Below are 22,294 nucleotides of genomic sequence, written 5' to 3' on the forward strand. Positions count from 1 at the left end.
AAGTGTAGAGTTGAGAATGCAGGAACCTGGAAGTGAATTCCATAGTTTAGAAGTTCTGAGGAATAAACTGTTAGAATAAGAGGCTGTCTGGCATCTGCTGATCTATTCTATAGGGGTGGGATTTTGCTGCTTGTCGGGTTTATCGGAGGTATTTATGTCAAGGGAGTATAAGGGCTTATAGTTCGTCTGAGTATCTACAATCAAAATACTTGTAAAACTGGCAGAGGGATGCAACATTTCGTCGATGGGGCAGAGGCTGAAGCGCAGCTGATAGTTCCATACCAATTAGGTTAGCGACTCTTTTGAACCCTGTCCAAGAGTGAGAGACTAGTAGCAGGTGCACCAGCCCAAATGTGACAATACTCCATACATGGGCGAATGGTGGCCTTGTAGAGGTACAGGATACTTTCAGGCATAAGTAACTTTCTAGCATGGTAGACAGAGCCCATTTTCCTCACAGCAGACATGGCAATGCCCTTGATGTATTTGTTCCAACTTATGTTCCCTGTGAACGTTAAGCCAAGGAGTTTGAATGAAGTGCTTTCAGGTAATGTATCTTTATCCATAGTTATTGAGTAGGTTTCTTCTAATTATTGAAGGAAACAAGCTTAGTCTTGGCAGCATTGAATGTGACCATCCATTTTTGTCCCCATTACACTAAAGATTCAAGGTCTTCCTTTAATGTTTCTGACATTGCCTTGGATATGTGTCAATTCATTTTTCCCCTCATGCCTGTTATAGAGTGTGGTGTCATCAGCAAATATACCCATAGAGACAATTTTTATTAAGATCATTTACGAATATTAGGAATAATAAAGATCCAGGAATCGACGCCTGAGATACATCCACATTTATATATTATTTAGATGTACGACCGTCGAGGACAACCTAGATTTTTCTCTTATTTAAGGATTTAATTGTTAGGTATTTATCCAGTGATGCCGTATGATGGCCTAAAGAGGTCTTTTCTAAATTTTCTCCTTTGCTTTTCTTTATTGTTCTAATGATATAATAAAGTTATAACTTTTAGTTCTCTTTCACTTAATATATATGCATATCTGATTTATCACGACTGAGTTCGTCTTTTTTCCAATTTTGCTGGTAATTTTTTCTATTCGCTGAGCGATCTTTGTTTCAGTTGGTATGTTATATAGTATGGTGCCCAATGGTTGTTGTTCAGCCATATTCTCTAGCGCAACAACGACTACTCCTGAGGATAATCGGAAGTATTCATGGAAAATGCTAGAGAATATGGCTGAACAACAGCTGAACACGTTTATACATGCATATATATATATATATATATATATATATATGCATGTATATATGTGCGAATATATATATATGCATGCATATGCGTGTGTGTATGTGTGTGTATGTATGTATGTCCGTAATGATTAGTTTTTGTTTCCTAGATGTAAATCCATCGAAACTCCTGTGTTTATTATGAATGAACAGAGCACATTTATTTATACAAACTTTATTGGCTACATATGTGCATACATGTTTCTATAGTACCTCTTTTCAGGGCAAAAATATCATTTTAAGACTAAAATCCAGACTCATTCTTTTTATATATAAAAAGGCTTTTATCTACTTTTACTAAAGAGAAGAGGAAAAGCAATGAATAATATAAGAGAGTTTAAGTATGGGGAGAGATAAGAGTGAGAAAAAGTAAAAAAGAAAGACAGGTTGGTCAGTATTAAGGGTGGGTATGGATTAATTCCTATCTCATTATCAGTCTAATTGTAAAATGAAATATTACAGTTATAGTACTTAATATTCTCAAGTTTATTCTCACTGGCCGTGACAAACTTTAGTTTGTAAACGTTAATGAAGCCAGAACACTTGGTGTTATCTATTTCAATATCAGCTGTCAAACATATCTATATGTATTTTTATTAAGGGCCAACACAGTGTGGTACGCATACATAACGCCCACACCTACACACATCCAACAACAATTTACGTTTTTATAGCATACACTTTAATTACACGTTTATTCACTCTAAATCGCAATAAAATTTTGGAAAATATTCAAGCTTGTGGTGGGAAAATCACTGAAACACGAGCAAAAAAAAAAAAAAAAAAAGCAAAAAAAAAATAAAATCAATTGTCTAGTGTGTGATTAGAACTCTTATCGAGTGCATAAAACTGAGCAAAAAGTGGACATACTTCATACACATAGCCACCAAACAAAGATATATTCTTTTGAACACAATTATGTTTATGAGTGTGGAATAAGCAATCTAAAATAGTTTGATTGCCTAAAATAAAACTATTAAAAATTATCAAATATATACACTGATTCGACTAAAAAAAGAATGTTGACATTTTTTTGTATATTTATTCATTCTTCTATAAAATTATTTATATATTTTCTTAATGAAAAGGTCCAGACTATTATGTGTTTAGTAAGCTAGAAAAGCCCTTTCACTAAAAAAATGGCGGAACATTTGTTTCCAATGTTATTTTACATATTTAAATTTTTTAATTGTGAGTTCAACAAAGGTTTAAGTATTTCTGACACCGATTAGGACATTGGATGAAAGATGCCAAGTTCAAATCTCATCTGATTAGTTTGGCTCTTAGATCAACTGTTTAATTCGGTCACAACACGCAACCTTACTCTCTCTCTCTTTATATATATATATATATATATATACACACACATACATACATACATATATAAGTGAGAATGTGAGTGTGCGTGCGTGTGCGCGCGAGGACACTTCTAAACCTATATACTCAAATTTTTTATCCAGACTTAAAATTTTGTATATAAGGTAGTCAGACACATGGAAAACTAATTGGTTTTCATCCAGAAAAAAAAGGGGGTTGCTAAGGGGTCAAAATTGAAAAATTGGTATGTGAGGTTCAAATTTTTATCTGTCAACTGTTTCATGAATCGTTCACACGACAGATTACTTATATTAAGAATAAATAGGTTTGAAAACACTTTCTAAAAGATCGTGTCATACTTGACTCACTCACTTTCTTTAGGTTTTATTTACGATCTCAGCTTGAGTATTCTTAAAAGAAATTAACTGTTTAGAAAAAACAATATTTGCATGCACATGTCTTAGTTTCTTTGTTTTGTTTTTTTTTTTTTTGTTACTTCATTGTTTTTATTTTTTTTAATTTTTCTTAGGAATTTAACGTTCTATTTAATACTTATTTATTATAAACATAAGAATTATGCATTAATTAAAATATAATATTATGCATATTTTACGACTGGGCAATGCCGGGCAGCCTGCTAGTATATATTAATAGTCATACAGAAGAGAACATATCAGCATGATACCATTGGTTTGAAGCCGAAACAATGTAATGTGAACAAAACTCTTGTTAACTGAAATTCATTGATGTCAAATGACAATGGATCAAATTCTATGCAAATCTGAAATATTCCAATGCGGGTGTGCTCAGATTACAAAGAACCTGAAATTTGAAAAAAATATATTTACTGATACCCGTTGTTGAATTTCACAAAAACGAGTCATGTGAATTTTTACAAACGATTTCAACCTTTCTTTGCATTTACAAACTTACATTTGGGCCCCTTATAATGATCGGCTAATTAGTTTAACTGTTTACCACCAAATTGTACATTCAAGTCACCTTTCAATAAAACACCTGTATAGGAAATATTTATTATTCTTGTGGCTTGTCAGCCCAATTGGTCTTCAAAGTACGGGTCTATGCAGGGTTAAACAAGTGAATGAAGAGTTTGTTTATGCCCGGTTGCACGTTAACTTCCATCATGTGTGGAATCGTGTACATAGTTGATAAAGATATGATAGTATGAATAGTGGGAGCAAATACACTGAACACATTTGAGTATGCAATCATCAGTAATCTTCATCAGTAGAGACAACAAAACAGATACTATTCTCGTATTATTTGGATTCATCGGACAACTGGTGCTCATCTTAAGTGTGATTTTCACAACGTTTCGGTCGATGTAACCTCTGACCTTCAGGTGTATCTTGTCAAACTCGGGAGCATTTCTGTTGTTTCTTCAGGTGTATCTTGTCGCACTCAGGAGTGTTTCCAATTGCAAATTACTTAGGACCTCTATCTAGTCATGGCTGACTGAACAAGAGCATGCTACCCCCGTGAAGTAAATAAAGGGTTCTGCTCGAAATCCCATCCAAATTCCAGAGTTCAACAGAAACACTCCTGAGTTCGACAAGATACACCTGAAGAAGGTCGGGGATTACATCGACCAAAACGTTGTGAAAATCACACTCAAGATGAGAACAGTAGTAAATGAATCCAAATAATATGAATAACACATCCTGATCTCAAAAATTCAGAAACGTCAGATATGCATCAACTGAGGATCAGTTGATGCATATTCACTTAATGCAAGAAGTATCCAATATAAAATGACATTAAAATATTCCCACATAAAAAATAGTGCAGCAAATCAGGAAATGTCATCACGATTAGCAGAATGAAAAGAAAAAAAAAACTGGATTTGCAATGGATTACATTTTGCTGTATGAAAACAACACTAGCAGAAAATATCAGTGATCGAATTCATAAGAGAGAAAGAGCGCGCGGGTGTGAGATAATTAACTGGAATCTTATCAATAAAAATGTCATTCTATGGTTTTGAATAAAAGTAGAAAGAGTAAGAAAGAGTAACCAAATACACACGCATTATAAATAGACTTGTTGAATGATATCGCGAGTGTAAAATTCTATTTGGGAGACATCGACCTGGGCTTTTAGTGGTTAGATCATACACTCTTTATTGAGAAGTAAATTACACTAGTCGGACTTCGCCGTGGTTCTTGCTTGAGCTGTATTAGTTAATAGACTTTCTTGTATGTGGCATGGAAGCAAAGTACTTGCTTCACATACAAGTCACTCCAGTTTCAAATCCTGAGTTCGGATATGTTCTACTGATAGGCCAAAAGAAGAGTGGAAATCGAGTCTCCAGCTTTCATAGCTCATGTGAGCTGCGACGTTGCCTGATGTGGAAATAATTATATGATCTCACATTAAAAAAAAATAAATAAAAATAAAAACTAAAGTTAATTAAGATCACAGTTCAAGAAAAAAATCCTAAAATTTTTTGTATTTTATTTGTGGTTTATAACGGCTTTTTGTTCAATTTTCAATAATAATTAACATGTGATTAACACTATACTGCAGTTTCACTGTAGATCCACATCTTGTAATCATGTAACCAAGTACTACTTACACATGCATGGTTGAGTCATCAGTTATTAGACCAATTCCTCCACCGAGCTTGTCTCGGGCTTTACTAGTGAGGAGGGTGGTTAGCCTTTATAGCAGGGTTAAAACAAAATCTTAAAATATCTAATGAACATTCCTTTGGTCAAGGGCTAGCTAATATATTGTTTTTGTTTATTTTTTTCTGTTTCTTCTCTTTTATCCTATCATATTACCCCTCCCCTAAAAAATTATTTTCAATTCTAATCTGAAGGTTTCCAAAATCAATGTTGTCTTTACTTTTACATTTGTATAATGCAGACTTTTCTCTTCTGATGAAAAGCATTGAGCTTCAAAATGCCATGGCTTAAAGAGGTTTCTCTCTTATTCCTTTTTCGGTAACCTATATTGATTTGATAATGTAATAAAGTTCCTATGTAACTTCACTCTTTATCTTTTTATTACACACACAAAAAGGTAATGATTTATGAGAAAATCATTTATTTTGGCTCCAAGAATTCAACATCAATAACTAATCAGTGTACAATCGTTCCTGAGATGATACAAAAGAGTCATCAACATGAGATTAGATATAAAATATAAAATTCAATACCAACGTGAGGAAATAAAATAAAAATTATACATTAAATCAAGATTATAGGCTAAATTGAAATAAATATAATCTAAGAGAAAAGCTTATAAGACTATATCTGACAAGTACAAATGCTATTTAAACAAAGAATTACAATTTACAGTTTACATACCATAAACCATAACAGAGTGGAAAACAAGACATGTAAATATGCGTGTGTGGATATACTGTCTCCTTTTAAATCGTCTAACTTCATAAGTTCTATTAACAGAGTCATTTGTTAAACAGGATTAAAAAATGTATTTGTAGAAAATGGTCAAATCGTTGACTTACTAAAGCTAGTAGAAATCACCAAGAAATTATTTCTGATCAAAATCTGCACTACACTTAGGATAGAACTGAAAGGAATACCAGAGCAATGGACTACATCTGTCAAAAACAGATTATTATGATGGGTATTTGCAGAAGTGCCTGAGAACTGAACACACCTTAAGGCACAAGAACATACTTGCCTACGAGCGATCTTTGTAGCCCATGTTGACGTTATCATTTAAGTCCATGTTGGCGTTATCATTTAAGTCCATGTTGGCGTTACTAGTCGAGTCTGTGCGTATGTTATGTGTCTGTAACTATAAATACCAAGTCAGCAGGTATAAACAGTAAACAGCTGGAGAGTATTTAACAATAGGAAGTCAAAATATTACATTTTGTGCTTAGGTTGACCGATTATATGTGTGTTTATATATATCTATATTCCTATAAATTCGTTTTTCTTTTGGGTGTATTGATATTCATATTAAAAACCCCCTTTTCTACTTATTTAAAAAGAAAATACAATTTTCTTATATATGGGTTGTGGAATTGCATCCATCTGCAAAAGATCTAGCTAATTTGCATATTCTTTTAAACATTCATTTTAATTAATTTCCTATTAGTTTTTTTCGGTTTTCTTATGGGGTGATCATCTTTATTTAACTATTAGGTGTAATTATATTCATGCAGATATTCTACATGATTTATACTTGCGTAATATTTGCGTAAAACGTTTACAGGAAACACAAAATTGTTTCCATATATATTTATATATACGTATATATTTTTGTTGCACAGATTTTGCCTACCAAACTCCTCCTAGAGTTTTTGGTCTACGGACATAAAATTTCATATATAAGATGTTTGAATCCATGCAAAACTTTATATTTGGGTTTTAGCCTGGAAAAATCCGTGCAAAAGTGTGAAAATTAAAAAAATGAAATTTGCCAGGTGAAGGTCGAATGCCGCCATTACGAATGCATAATGTAGTTAATATTGGTTCATGTTTTAATTTTTAGCCTTGCAGTAAACATGTTTTCATAGCCCAGTCATTTATGGCAGAGGCAAAATAAATCGTGAGCTGAACGTTTTGGTTTCGATTCTCAATGGTGGCGCATGAGTCTTTTTTTTTTTTAATCATTATTATATATTGCATTCAATCTATCTATCTATCTCTCTACATCTATAAAAGTGTAAATGTCTGTCTGTCTTTTCTCTATGGTAATTAAGGAAGACTATTATACAGAAATACATTACTTTACATATTCACACTTTTTAATATATACATATGCACATAACCTTATGGACAGTATATAGGGCCCGAGCAAAGCCGGGCGGAACTGCTAGTATATATATAATAGACAAACTGTTTTAAAACATGTTTTCAATTGCAAATAAAAAGAATTTAGAAAATAAAATTATTTTTATTTGCATCTAAAAGCACGTTTTAAAACAAATTGTTTATTCGCTTTCAAGATGCTTCTATTGGCCGACAGATTTTCAATTATATATATATATATATATATATATATATATATATATATTCGTTCTGTCACATAAAAGTTAGCAAATCAAAAAAAAAAAAAAAAATGGGCCAAATTCATTTCTGGTAAATCGAAAAAGCAGATAAGTCAAACAACTCATTTCTACAATGTGATTTTTTTTGTTTTGCTTTGTATATAGATTCATGCATTTTTCTTTTTTAACTTCAGTTTGAGACGTTTTTGTAATTTCACTGTTTCATACGTTATTTCATATGAATATTAGTGTGAACACTGGTGAAGCATAATTTTGTCCATAATTTTTGGTTGGTTAATGGTATCTCATCGATTTTTGAGCTATTTAATGCTGAATCTAGTAATTTTGGAAAAAGTTTTTATGCTTCAAATTGTTTATATGTCCAAATATTTACTCATAGTGCTTGGTTTGATTGATTTGTAGAAAGTAAATTTTTATTTTTCACTTTGCAGAACATGATTGAGTTTTGCAAAAGGAAAGAAAAACGTATTACCACTACAGGCCAAAATGGACCAGAGAGCAATGGTAATCAGGAGACAACTTCACAAATGAGGCTTCATCACTAGATGCCATTTAATGTCATATCCAGGACCAGCATTATTTTGGATAGACTGGATACACTCTTATACACAGAATACTAATACACGTGTAGACGTCAAGAGCATTTTGGTACATTTTGATATTTGGAGACAATACCGTAATCTGTTATTACTACTGGGTGCTTGAAATTTTGGCTGGTGAAATGATTCATCTTGATAGCCGCTAACACGGGTTAGTCGACCGTCCCAACAATTCTATTCAATTTTCATGCCAACCATGCATGTAACATCAGATCTAACTTTGATACAATTATAAACAAGATTGGATATACAATTTCTCTCTTCTAGGAGCCACCACTCCTGGACTTAACATTAACAACATAAGAGGAAAAAAAAAAAAAAAGTTACTAAATCTTCTATGATTAGGGTGGATGCCAGTAAAAGTTTCCAAAATTTTTTTTTTTAATTTTTCATGCAATAAAAAATTTATACAACATAATTCGGTCTTCTAAAATTTTCAAATTCAACCATACGAAATAATGCTTTCAAAAGATGTGATTAATTCCTATTCAATTTTTGCACCAACTATGCAGGTAATATTGAATCTGACTTTGATACATTTGTAAACAAGATTGATTTTTCTCTTTTAGAGACAACCATCAACGACATCAACAAAATGAGGACAAAATTACAAAGTCTTATGATTAGGGTGAATGCCATCAAAAGGCTAAGGAAAAAAAAAAAAAAACGTTAAGAAAAAAAATAAAGAAAGAAATGATTTTTTCATATAAAAAAATTACTTTGCCATTACATACTTACATACCAACTTTGCCATTTTGGGGAAAGTCATTGCCCCACTGCCACTGCACACACAGACAACACACCAAACAAGAATGGCCCATGACCACTGGTAATATATAACTAGACCTCACATAAGTAGCAATTAACTTAGCTAGTGTGAATTTTGGTGACGGTCACATTAGTGCATGTTAAGATATCCTGGCAGAAACCGGAAATGTACTCACAAGCAGGTGATGTAATTGAAGTGGAGGCTAAAAGGTCAACTCCCTGAACAAAATGTGCTAGAAATGCAGGTGTCGAACTATATGATGATAGAGACGGCATCATGTTTGATTGAGAGAACAGAGTTTCTGGTCAGTCTCTCAAGAAGCAGTACCATTATATACAAGGGTTTGAAACGTCGGTAAACATATTTGGGTTTGAGTGTGTATACATAACTATATATATTTGTATATTGACCATCTAGTGGTTATGTCAATGTATGTATAACATTTAGGGGACTGTTCACAAGCTATTTACATATTGCAAAACATTGAAAGGGACAATACCTTTTCGTCTGATTGGTTCTATTCAGCTGGTTCTTGGTTCACCTGTTTGGACCATAAAAATCAACTTTTCCAAAGAAAAAGACCAACGTAGAAATCATCTAATAATATTTACACTTTTTTATTCCGGTAATCCCTTTCTTCTCAAAATTGCAAGCACCGTTTTTATTCACATTTCTAGTCTACTGAATTTGACCTGCTTCTTGGTCGTTCAGAGGAACCTAACTTCTCTTGTCAGCTCCAAAAATCCAACTTCTCTAACTCAATCTCCACGTCTCATTCTAAGAGCCGCGTCATCTGAAGTGACTTCTACATCAAACTACATCAGCTGCTAGAGGTCAGACCTATTTTTGAATTAGTTTAATCATTCTAAAACCCATTTTGTTTATATTTTTCGAAATATTTCTTTCAATTAAAATTTAATTTCAAACAACCAATTTATCCTAGTATAGCAAGGTTGTCTGGCATTGCTTATGCTACACAACAAGTGGGTCCAAGAATGTAATGATGTGAGAAAAGTGTTACCAATGCCTCTGCCTGTCTGCATCTCTCAGTTCCCATGTTAGAAAATTAAGGAATTAATTTTAACAGACTCTACATTAAATCTTTAAAAACTCAGCAAGTCTCGACTGTGTTTCATGTACGAGTAGTTTTGTTTGTTCAAACAGATGAGGTGGTCAACAACCATCAAAGAATCATGGCCACACAGCAAAGACGATGAGAAAAAACAATGAATAAAAAAAATAGATCAGCAAATCCTTGTGCATGTATTTTATTTGTATTTTTGATCGGTTACGAGTGAGAACATATACAATCTACACGTTGATGAAAACTATGTGACCTCACGTTTTAGTATAAAATATTACACTGGGAAAAGTGTGCAATTAAGTTTCCATATCTGTTCTATTACAAAGAAATATTGAGATAAAGTTGCATTAGTACAATATCAATTTTCATTTTCATTTCCAAAGTATACATTTTAACGAAATAACAACATCTCGGTATATTTTAACGAAATAACAACACCTCGGTATATTTTAACGAAATAACAACACCTCGGTATATTTTAACGAAATAACAACACCTCGGTATATTTTAACGAAATAACAACACCTCGGTATATTTTAACGAAATAACAACACCTCGGTATATTTTAACGAAATAACAACACCTCGGTATATTTTAACGAAATAACAACACCTCGGTATATTTTAACGAAATAACAACTCGGTATATTTTAACGAAATAACAACATCTCGGTATATTTTAACGAAATAACAACATCTCGGTATATTTTAACGAAATAACAACATCTCGGTATATTTTAACGAAATAACAACATCTCGGTATATTTTAACGAAATAACAACATCTCGGTATATTTTAACGAAATAACAACATCTCGGTATATTTTAACGAAATAACAACATCTCGGTACATTTTAACGAAATAACAACATCTCGGTACATTTTAACGAAATAACAACATCTGGGTACATTTTAACGAAATAACAACATCTCGGTATATTTTAACGAAATAACATCTCGGTATATTTTAACGAAATAACAACATCTCGGTATATTTTTAGTATCCAAGATACTAAAAATGATGAAAAATGCTCCAATGTTTACACTCGCTATTTATCTAAATATATAATTAAAATATTTATATAAAATCATAGAAACGCACCAGTAATTTAATTTTTGAGACATAAATTACTAGCGGGAGTGGGAAGGGGGGACGGTTTTGCCAAGTCGTAAAATACACTTAAATATGCTATTTTTTTTTGTCCAGATTTTGTGTATTATTTCTGATTGCAAAAATAAAACAAAGTATTTGGGTGCCATCAGCTAGAATTGAAACCGAAAGCAAAACTGTAGCATTAAAAGCTAGTGACATTACCACTGTATCAACGTGACACGCATATGAACTGATTAAAAATAAACTAAGAGGAATGTACAAAATGTATAACGATTTTTTTCGATTTCGCCCTCTTTTTGACTCCTTAACAACTATTTTAATCGCCTAAAGACCTGTAAAAGAACAGTGCATAAAAAATTCAATCATTTGAGGGTCCTAGCGCCGCTCTGCGACTTAGTTTCAGAAGCAATAGAGTTTGAAAATATGAAGACGGACATGCAGTGAGTTTTATAAATTAGATTATTATTTCTAATGACCTAAAGAAAAACACACCTACTGTTGACTTCTTTTTAAGTGAAGGATTTCTTTCAGAATTCATTTCAGATAGAGTTTGTCTGATTTTCTAGCAGTGGTTTGACATTTCACACTAATATTAATATAAAATAACGGCTAACTTGTGAAGTTGGCAAAAAAATAAATAAAAAATAAAAGACAAACATTTAAAACTTGTGTTATGAAGAAAAGAAAAAAAAACGAAATAGAGGGAATGGAGAAAGATGGAGAAAAATGGAAAGAAAGAGAAAAGCAGAAAGTGAAAGACAAAGAGAAAGAAAGAAAAAGAGAAAAAAGAAAAACAAAACTAAAAAAAAAGGGATAAAAAAAAGGAAATAAATAAAATTTATTTAATCCACTGGGTAGTATACTCTTGTTTCGTCAGCCATGACTAGGTAAAAGAATCCAAATTTTAATCAAATTTTATTTTAAAACTTCAGTAACGTGAATCCGATTGTACAATTCTTGCATTGCACATAGCAGCTAAAATGTCCATCTAGTTAAAAATAGGGCAACCATTTTTCTTGCCACAAGGAAAGAAAGCGAATTGTGATCATTTTTAGCTTGGATTTAAATGCCTTTCAGGAGAGATAATATCAGAATTACAAATTTTGCAGAAGGCAGAATTGAGAAAAAAAAAAAAAATCAATGGTAAAAATTAATCGAATAAATAAAAAAATTAATTATCAAACTTTAGTCCTTCATCAGCTGAAATAAAAAGATAACATTTAGAAAGTATCATTAAAAATAGTGAAAATTCTCTGAACTGAATGAATTAAACAGTTTAACATAAAGTTATCTTGTCCGATTTTAAAAACCAGACCCAAATAGCATTTAAGCTGATAAATCAAATTTTGCTTTTGACTAGCAGATTTTTATTGGTTATTGATGTACAGTGTTATTCGCAATTTGCTACAATTTATTGTTAAAATTACTTAGTCCGACAACTGCTAATGGAAATAGCTCCAGACAAAGCATGAAGACATTTGATGTAAGGAGCTAAAAAAATACTTCAAAGTCAAAAAATTAGCCAATAATTAATGTTAGATTTCAATCCAGAAAACAGCAATAATAGCATGAAATAAAATTAATGAAAATTTTTTTAAATAATTTAATTATGAAATTAAATTAACCAGAATGCATTTTGGTTTCTTTGTAAACAAAGAAGCCATTTTAATCATTAAAAATAAATTACTTCATGACATTTCACAAAATTGAAAGTAGTTTGAAGCATTTAGACTGTTGAATAAAATTATTTCTGACTTTAAACTTTTTAGCTATTACTCAGGTTTTCAAATAGTGAAAGCTTTTATCTGACCATAGTCCATCAGATGAAATAAAATAATTAGAAAATTGCACTTAAAAGTATATTAAAAAAAAAATTATTAACTATGAATTTAACAATATGCTAGTGGGGCTGTGGAAAGTATATGTAACAGAAAAAAAGCATTAAATATGAATTTGACAATATACTAACTGGTTAGATTTGGTCTTGTTTTACTGCTTACCAACCCTTTTCGAATTATTTAATGCGAATCCAGTAATGTTTATATCTTTTAGTATTTATTCATGGTGTTTAGTCTGGTAGTTTTGTAGAGAAAAATTATTTTTTCGCTTTGCAGAACATGATTGAGTTTTGCAAAGCGAAATGAAATAACATCAATGTTTCATGCATTTAAGTCAGGAAACTGATATCTTCAGACAGCCTGATCTGATAGCACTAGCAGATAATGGGACAGGAAATTTCATGGTTGCTTTCTACTTCAATAAAGTGTAATAATTTAGAAGAAGATAGTTTCACACATACAATAGTTGCACCTACCCAATGTTGTCCAGGGTGCAGGGAAATCATTTTAGTTTCTGATTATTATTTGTTTGCAAAGGTTCAAAACTTATACAGATAAAGAAATAACATTTTTGTTGTCAGGGAAACAATTATTTTTATACATAAATAAAACCGAGTTATTCTCCTTGCTGATTTGGATTTCTCTGGTTATCATTTGAAAATGATTTAAAAAAAAATGTTTTTTTTTAAATTACATTTTCACCCCAAACAAGGCGCACTGCCATTTTGGTGTAGGGGGCTACTATTAGGGGCAGCAACTACTGGGGCACTATGTTGGGATTTGGGCAGCAAGATGTCGGTTCACGTTACACTTGAACTTCTGCATGTCAGTACAGTTAGGGAAGCAGGAACCTGGAATGGAATTCCAGAGTCTAGCGGTTCTGGGGAAGAAACTACTGGAGTAGAAAGATCTTTTACATCTAGGGATCTCTACAGTGTGAGGGTGGGATTTAGCTGCCTGTCGGGTTTGTCGAGGGTGTCTACGTCGTGGGGGCACAAGTGTCTGCAGTTAGTCAGAGCATTCACCATTAAAATACTTGTAGAACAGGCAGAGAGATGCAATGTTTCGTCGATGGGACAGAGGCTGAAGCTTAGATGCCAGTTCAGGGCCTATCAGATTGGCGACTTTTTTTTTAACCTTGTCTAGGAGCGAGAGACTAGTAGCAGATGCACCAGCCCAAATGTGACAATACTCCATACGTGAGCGAATAATGGCCTTATAGAGGTACAGGATACTTTCAGGTGTCAGTAGTTTTCTAGCACGGTAGAGAGCCTACCTTTTTCGCAGCGGCCCTGGCAATGTTTTCAATATAATTGTTCCAACTCATGTTTCCTGTGAACATTAGGCCAAGCAGTTTGAAAGATGTACTCTCAGACAGGGAGTCACTGGCCATTGCTATTGGTGGCAGAGAAGGTTTCTTGTAATTATTGAAGGAAACCAGTTTAGTCTTGGCAGCATTGAATGTGACCATCCATTTATGTCCCCATTCCACTACAGATTGGAGGTCATCCTATAGTGTTTTTGCCATTCCTTTAGATATGTGTTCATTTGTTTTCCTGTCATGCCTGTTATAGAGTGTAGTGTCATCACCATACCAGTGGTTTGGATGGTTAGTTGGTTGGTTGTTTTTGTTTTACGGCATATCAATCCTTCCTGGGTTATTTAATGCTGAATCCAGTTATTTTAGGAATAGGACTCGATGTTGTATCCAGTTATTTTATGAAATTTTTATCTTCAAGCTCTTTGTATTTTCAATCGTTAGTTTGTAGCTTTTGGTTTGGTTGTTTTATAGTGGATTTTATCATTTTTGTTCTGTCTTGCAGAATATGGTTGGGTTTTGCAATGGGAGAGGGAAAATGGTTACAGTATCATTGATCGGTACATTTGGAGTTGGAAAACCAGTCAGAAGGTGGGGGGGGGGGAGATAGAGAAAGCAAAAATAGGAGAATGGAAAAGTTGGAAAAGGCAGGTTGTTTTTGTTTTTGCAGAATATAAGGTTTTTGGGGGTTATATTTTTGGAAGAGTCCTATTTCTTTAATGTAAGATAAGATTTTTCCGGTGTTGTTCTTTTTGAAGATCTATTTCTTTGTAGTGTTTTTTCCTAATTTGTGAAAGATCTATGCATTCAGTTAGATATTTCACAGTAAGTGATGCTTGACAGGGAATGCATTGGGGTTGAATTTCTCCTTTTAGGAGGTAAGAATGTCTTAGGTGTGTGTGACCTATTCTAAGTCTTGTTAAAATTACATTTTGTTTTCTGTTTTTTTATGATTCCGCCTCCACTCTCCAAGTGTGGGTTTTATATTGCATAATTTGTTATTTGTATTTTTATTCCATTGACTTTGCCATTTCCCAAGTATATGGCTGTTGATCAGGGGTCCAATATCCGTGTATGGGATCCTGTGCCCATCAAAGTTCAACTTCATTGCCTCCTTAGCCATAGCATCGGCTCTTTCATTGCCCGATTCCCATGTGGCTAGGGATCCAACTGAATATTATTTTCTTTTGGTCGGTAATGAGATTTATTTTGTTTAGGAGTTTGATAATTACGGGGTTCTCCTGTTTTCTATTTTTTATAGCTGTTAAAACAGATAGAGTCAGAGAATATAATGAATTTTTCTGAGTTTTCCTCAGCAATGATATCCAGTGCTAAATCTATGGCCCTGGTTTCAGCACTAAATATAGAGGCTTTGTTCAGAAGTTGTTTGCTAATTGTTGTATTGTTGTAGGTAGCTGCACATCCAACTATCGTTATCCTTCGAGCCATCTGTGTATATGTATGTATAGTCAGAGTAGCATAGCTTGATATTTTCAAATTCTTCTGGAAATATGGCAGGATTTGTTTTTGATTTTTTATTTTCATTTAAGTTGAGCATTACATTTGGTTGTCTCATAGTCCATGGTGGGCTTTCGGATATTATAGAATGGTGGATATTTGTTATTGGAATTTGAGATTCTTCTATACTGGTTTCCATTCGAAGTCCAAAGGTTTTTAGGGCTTTTTCTTTTCTGTTAAATAGGTTTCTATATTTGGGATCAAAGGTACATTGATAAGCAGGGTTTGTTGGGCAAGACTTCAGTTTCAAGTAATATTGTAAGCCAAGTTTTTCCCGTCTGAGCTTTAAGGGTGCTTTGTGGCCTTCTGCATATAGACTTTCTTTGGGGGATGTTCTATATGCTCCCAAGATTAGTGTTAGTCCCTCATGGTGAATGGGGTCAAGGATATTTATGTAGGACGACATTGCTGACCCATAAATGAAACAGCTATAATCCAGTTTCGAATGAATTAGAGTCCTGTATAGTTTTAGGAGCATTTGTTGATCTGCTCCCCAGTCTGTGTTGGCAACAACTCTTAATTGTAGTGCGTTGTGGCATTTCTGCTTTAAATATCTCAAATGGGGAATAAAATTCAATTTTTTGTCAAAAATGATCCTAGGTATTTATATTGATCAGTAATATCAATTTTTTTGCCATCAAGTTTGAGGGTTGGATCATTGTGCATTTTTTAAATATTACAGAAGTGCATGCACTTCGTTTTTGACTCGGAAAATTTGAGCCCATTTTCTGTGGTCGACCGGTTTATTTTGTTTAGGTTCAGCTGCAACTGTCGCTCTATTTTTTGGACATTTTTTTATCTATAACAGATCAAGAAATCATCGACATATAGGGAGCAGTCGGTTCCAGGACTTAGGCATTTGGTAATATTGTTAATCTTTATATTAAATAAAGTGACTGATAGTATGCTTCCTTGTGGAACCCCTTCCTCCTGGTTTTTGAGGTCAGAAAGGGTGGATCCCACACGGACCTTAAAGTTCCTGTCAGACAAAAAATCTTTTATTGATTTTGGTAGTCTGCCCTTTAGTCCAAGATTGTGTAGGTCTTTCATGATACCGTATCTTCACATTGTATTGTAGGCCTTTTCTAAATCGAAGAAAATGGTCGTTGTATGTTCCTTTTTTATGAATCCCTCTCTGATAAAGGTTTCTAAGCGTACCAGGATATCAATGGTGCTTCTTTTATTACAAACCTCCAAAGTGGGTTCCGAAATCAGACCATTTAATTCAAGGTACCAAGTTAGTCTTTTGTTCACTATTCTTTCGAATGTTTTACATATGCAACTTGTTAATGCTATGGGTCGGTAGCTTTTGGGATCAGACTTAACTTTATCGGGTTTTGGGATGGGGATCACTGTTGCTTGTTTCCATATGTCAGGGAGTTCACCCCTGATCCAAATGTCATTGAAGATGTTTTGGAGGTAGATTAAGGATTTTTGAGGTAGTTGTTTCAAGAACTCGTAGTGGATCTCATCTGGCCCTGTTGCAGTGTTGTGTGAACTGTTTATGGCATCGATTAATTCAGATAGGGTGAAAGGTTTCTTCTACATTGTCTGAGTTGAAGTTTAGTTTGTTCCTTTCAGCATCTAGTTTGACTTTTTTTGAATTGTGGTTTATAATTTTCGCTAGAGGAGTTTTATGAGAAGGTTTTTGCGAGTACATTTGCTATATCTTTTTTGCTGGTTATTTTTGTATTATCTTTTGACAGGTGTTTTAGCGGTGTTGGTTGATTTTTACCAGCTATCTTTCTAACCATATTCCAGATTTGTTTTGTTTTGGTGTTAGAGTTCAGTTTGCTGATGTAGACTCTCCATGACATTCTTTTGGCCTCCTTAATTGCTCTACGGGCTTTTGCTCGATTTTGTTTGAATTGGTCTAGATTGTGGGATGACTTAAATTTTCGTAGTGCAGCTTTATGTAATCTTACTGCTTTTTGGCAATCTTCATTAAACCAAGGTCTTTTATATTTTTTTGGATTTGGAGCCTTTAGGTACACATTCCCCAGCTATTGACATCAAGATATCAGTGAAGTGTTCCATAGAGTTCTCAGATTCATCTTTGTCTATTAGTTTTGCATTGCATTGGGTTTTATATTCCTCCGAGTTAGCATTGTTTAGCTTCCATCGAGGGGGGGGGTATCTTCAATCGGGATTGAGCTTTCAAGTATAATGGGAAAGTGATCACTACCACGTGAGTCATCATACACTTGCCAACTGTAATCCATTAATGTGACTGGGTCACAGAGCGAAAAATCAATGGCTGAGTATGTACCTGAGGCAGGGTGGAGGTATATATTGGAGATTTGGTTCATGAGGGACAGATTGTTATTGTTGATATTTTCTAGTTTTTACCTTTTGCATCTGTTTTATTGCTTCCCCATATGATGTTGTGGCTGTTGAAGTCTCCTAGTAGGATGTATGGTTTAGGAAGTTGTTCTATTATTTTGTTGACTTCGGCTTCATTTATGGGGTCATGTGGTGGGATATACATGGAGCAAATGTTGATGGCTTTATGCAAAGTGTTTTTCACAGCAATTACTTGTAATGTGGTGTTTAGAGTTATTTTGCTCTGAGGGATGTCGTTTCTAACTAGAACCGATACACCTCTGGAGGCCCTCTGTCCAGTATTGTGTATAAAGTTGTATTGTGTATAAAGTTATATTGTTGTATTGTGTATAAAGTTATATTGTGTATAAAGTTGTATTGTATATAAAAGTTATATTGGGTGTAGTTTTTTTATAGTGATGTTATTGTGTCTTCAGAAATGTTTTCTGGAGGCAGATGATAGCAGGTCGTAGTTTAGATATTAACGATAGCAATTCGTTTATGTTTGCCTTAAGTTCTTGGCAGTTCCATTGAATGATAGTTTGAGTTTTTTTTATTGTGTTCTGTCATTTTATTTGTCTGTGGGTGTTTTGTCTTCTACTTCCATCTCCTCCAGTGTTCCTATTTTTTTCCCTCCTCTTGAGGTTGATTGGGATCTAGATCTTGGTTTGTTAATTGTTTTTTTCTTTAGTTTTCATTTTATTGGGTGATGATGATGTTCTTTCATTTGGTTTGTTTATAAGAATTGTTTTCATTTGGTGAGCTTTTTCTTTTTTGATTTAATTTGAGCTTTTTGGTTTGTTGGTTCTTTTTTTTGTTGTTGTACTCTCTTTTGTTGGTTGGTTGGTTGTTTTTGTTTTACAGTATATCAACCTTCTCCAGGTTATTTAATGCCGAATCTAGTTATTTTGAGGAACGATTTTTAATGGAGTATATTTGTTTTTTAAGTCGGATTCTATTTAACCCATAGTTGGGACTCCAACAGGTACTACCACTCTGGGTCAGAGTGGACCTGGGAGCAATGGCAATTAAAGGGTGGCTCCACACTCCCCAAGGCCTGCAAGGTGGGGCCTCACCATCGGATATAGTTTTAGGTCATATTCAGGACCCTCTCTTTTGTAGATTGATTATTTCCAGAGTTCAGGATTAGTGTTTTTATTTCTTTCATCTCTTTTATCAGTTTTTATTTCTGGAGGATTTTTCGTACAGCTTTGACAACTTTGATTTGTGTTTATTTTAGCATTCTTGGTTACTTCTGGGTATTTGCGTTCATAATTTTCCTGGCTTCCGGGAAGGTTATATTTTTTGTGTACTTTGTTATTTCTTTTTCTTTCAGCCATGTTTTGCATCCCTTGAAGTCAGCTGAATGGTTTTCACTACAGTTTGAGCATTTGGAGTCTTTTTTGCAGTCACTATGTTTTGAGTTTTCACCACATCTTACCCAGATTGATGATTTGGTGCATTTGGATTGGTGATGTCCAAATTGTTGACAAGTGTAGCACCTTAGAGGGCTTGAGATGTATTTTTCAACGTTTACTTTTAGGTATCCAATTTTAATCTCACTTGGGGGATTTGTGGAGTCAAAGGAGAGTATATATGTATTTGTCAATATAGTTTCTCCATTTCGTTTTATGCTTATTTTTATTTCTGTAACACTTTGGGATGAAGGCACAATCATATTATTCTACGTTTTTATTAAAACTGTATCGCCCCCTTACTAAAATAATAACTTTGATATATTTCCTGGGCTGATTATTTCATTACAAACACACCGGTCAATTAACTCACATTTTATCAGTTTTCATAATTATTGAATTTGTTACTATGTTCGACAATAATTTTTCATAATTTCAACCCACATTATCGCCCCTCCCTTTACTAAAATATTAAATTTGATATATTGTATCGGCTGATTATTTCATTAAAAAAAAAAGCACCTATCAATTAACTCACATTTCATCATTTTTAATAATTCTTGGATATGGTACTAATTTTGATGATAATTTTTCATCATTTAAACTCACCATATCGCACACCTTACTAAAATAAATTTGATATATTGTCTAGGCTGATTATTTCATTACAAACACACACATCAATCAACTCACATATCATTTTTCGTAATTCTTGGATATGTTGCTAATTTCGACAATATTTTTTTATAATTTAAACCAACGTTGTCGCCCAACCTTACTAAAATAATAACTTTGATACATTTGCTGGGCTGATTATTTCATTACAAACACACTAATCAATTAATCTCCATTTCATCATTTTTCATAATTCTTGGGTATGTTACTAATTTTGACAATAATTTTTCATAATTTATACCCACATTATCGCCCCTCCTTAATAAAATAATAACTTTGAAATATTGTATTGGCTTATTATTTTATTACAAACACACTAATGCATGAAATCACATTTAATCATTTTTCATAATTCTTGGATATGTTACTTATTTCGACAAACATTTTCATAATTTTAACCCACATTCTCGTCCTTCCTTCTTTACTAAATAACTTTGATATATTGCCTAGGCTGATTATTTCCTTACAAACACACCAATCAATTAACTAATATTTCATAATTTTTTCGTAATTCTTGGATATGTTACTAATTTCGACAATAATTTTTCATAACTTAAGCCCTCCTTATCTCCTTCCCCTTTACTTATATAATAACTTTGATATATTGTCTAGGCTGATTATTTTATTATAAACACACGAATCAAATTTCGTCATTATTCGTAATTCTTGGATATGTTACTAATTTCAACAATTTTTTATAATTTAAACCATCCTCGTCACCCTCTCTTACTAAAAAATTACTTTGATATATTGTCTGGGCTGATTATTTCATAAAAAAACACAACTATCAATTAACTCACACTTTTCTTAATTCTTGGATATGTTACTCATTTCAACAATTATTTTTAATATTTTTAACCCACATTATCACCCCCCCCCCAAACTACTAAAATAATATCTTTGATATATTATCTGGGATGATTATTTCATTTCAAACACACCAATCAATTAACTCACATTGTCATTTTTCATAATTCTTGGATATGTTACTAATGTCGACAATCATTTTTCATCATTTTAACCCACATTATCGCCCCACTTATTAAAATAATAACTGATATAATGTCTGGTCTGATTATTTCATTGCAAACACACTAATGTATTAAATAACATATTACATTTTTCATAATTCTGCGATATGTTACTAATTTCGACAATTATTTTTCATAATTTAAACCATCCTTATCGCCCTCTCTTACTAACATAATGACTTTGATATATTTCCTGGGCTGATTATTTTATTATAAACACACAATCGATTACCTCACATTTAATCTTTGTTCATAATCCTGGATATGTCACTAATTTCGACAATTTTTATAATTAAAAACCCACATTATGCCTCTCCCTCCTACTTATATAATATATTTGATATATTGTCTGGGCTTATTATATCATTACAAACACACCAATCAAGTAACTCACATTTCATCATTTTTCATAATTCTTGGATATGTTACTAATTTCGACAATAATTTTCATAACTTTAACCCACTATGTCGCTCCCCCTTATTTAAATAATAACTTTGATATATTTCATTACAAACAAATCAATCACTTCCGGGTATTCTCATAGTATATATGTTTCACCTATCTTATCCAATCCCGGGTGATGCTGCATATTCTGCTAATATATATCGTTCACCTATCTCATTCGATCCCGGGTGACGCTGGGTATTTTGCTACTATATGCTTTCCACCTATCTCATTCAATACTGGGCGACGCTTTCTGATAGTACATATTTGCACATCTCATTCAATCCCGGGACTGACTTCATATCCGCCATCCCACTGTTGAAAATATACATTAAATAAAGTAATGTTTTAATCGTAAACTGTTTCAGCCATTTCCGAGACTGACTTTATATCCCCAACTGACTGCTAAAAATATACATGAAATAATGTAATGTCTAAATAGTAAACTATTTCAGCCATTTCTAGAACTGACTTATAATCCCCAACCCACTGTTGAAAATATACATGAAATAAAGTAATGTATAAATCATAAACT

At 33.0% G+C, this 22,294-nt stretch overlaps 1 protein-coding gene across 13 annotated transcripts in view; it reads right to left on the bottom strand.

Annotated features, from left to right (window-relative positions):
* Positions 1 to 22,294, bottom strand: part of LOC145259180 (solute carrier family 4 member 11-like) — a 533,927-nt gene that overhangs the window by 250,583 nt on the left and 261,050 nt on the right. The gene's annotated exons all lie outside the window — the stretch shown is intronic.

This window comes from Euprymna scolopes, chromosome 34, assembly GCF_053919585.1.
Source record: "Euprymna scolopes isolate OS-2025 chromosome 34, ASM5391958v1, whole genome shotgun sequence".
In the NCBI taxonomy this organism is placed as follows: Eukaryota; Metazoa; Mollusca; class Cephalopoda; order Sepiida; family Sepiolidae; genus Euprymna; species Euprymna scolopes.